At 35.4% G+C, this 1,232-nt stretch overlaps 1 protein-coding gene across 4 annotated transcripts in view; it reads left to right on the top strand.

Annotated features, from left to right (window-relative positions):
• The window catches only part of XPA (xeroderma pigmentosum, complementation group A), a 33,657-nt gene that overhangs the window by 13,860 nt on the left and 18,565 nt on the right, over positions 1–1,232 (top strand). The window lies entirely within an intron of this gene.

Here is a 1,232-nt window from a genome sequence, read left to right as displayed (position 1 = left end):
TTTTTTTTGCATGTATCTGGCCAATTTTCCCAACAACATTTATTGAAGAAACTGTCTTGATTCCATTGTATGCTCTTGCCTCCTTTGTCAAATATTAATTGAGCATAATGGCTTGGGTCTATTTCTCTGTCCTCTGTTCTGTTCTATTGGTCTATATGTCTGTTCTTGTGCCAATACCAGACAGTTTTGAGAATAGTGGCTTTGTAATATAGCTTAATATCTGGTATTGTGATCCCTCCAACTTTGTTCTTCTTTCTCAAGATTGCTGCAGCTATTCGGGGTCTGTTTTTCTTCCAGGTGAATATTTGGTATATGCTGTTGGTATCTTAATGGGGATTGCATTGAATCTGTAGATTGCTTTGGGTAGTATGGACATTTTAATGATGTTGATTCTACCAATCCATGAACACAGTATGTTCTTCTATTTGTTTATGTCTTCCTTTCTTTTTTTCAAGGTCCTGTAGTTTTCCGAGTACAGGTCTTTTATCTCCTTTGATAAGTTTATTCCTAGGTATCTTAATTTTTTTGGTGCAATGGTAAATGGGATTTTTTTGTTTGTTTCTCATTCTTTGAGTTTATTATTGGTGTATAAAAAGCCATAGATTTCTGGGTGTTAATGTATCCTGCTACATTGCCAATCATTTATTATATCTAGTAGTTTTTTGATGGAGTCTTTAGGTTTTTCTATGTACAATATCATGTCCTCTGTGAAAAATGACAGTTAAACTTCTTCTTTTCCAATTTGGATGCCTTTTATTTCTTCTTCTTGTCTGATTGCTATGGCTAGCACTTCCAGTACTATGTCAAACAGGAGTGGTGAAGGTGGGCATCCCTGTCTCATTCCTGTTCTTAGGGGGAAAGGTTATAGTTTTTGCCCATTGAGTATGATGGTGGCTATAGGTTTGTCATATAAGGCTTTTATTATGTTGAGTATGATCGCTCCATTCTCACTTTGATGAAAGTTTTTATCAGGAAAGCATGTTGGATTTTGTCAAATACCTTTCCTGCATCAATTGATATGGTTATGTGATTTTTGTCTCTCTGTTTATGTGGTGTATCACATTGATTGATTTCTGGATATTGCACCATCCTTGCATACCTGAAATAAATCCCACTTGGTCATTGATGTATTATCTTTCTAATGTAATGCTGGATCTGATTTGCTAGAATTTTGTTGAGGATTTTGGCATCTATGTTCACGGGGATATTGGCCTGTAATTCTCTTTCTTTGT

The sequence above is a fragment of the Myotis brandtii genome, unplaced genomic scaffold, assembly GCF_000412655.1.
Source record: "Myotis brandtii unplaced genomic scaffold, ASM41265v1 scaffold320, whole genome shotgun sequence".
Classification (NCBI taxonomy): domain Eukaryota; kingdom Metazoa; phylum Chordata; class Mammalia; order Chiroptera; family Vespertilionidae; genus Myotis; species Myotis brandtii.
Note: the sequence above shows the minus strand (reverse complement) of the source record. Positions and strands in the feature narration are given on the sequence as shown.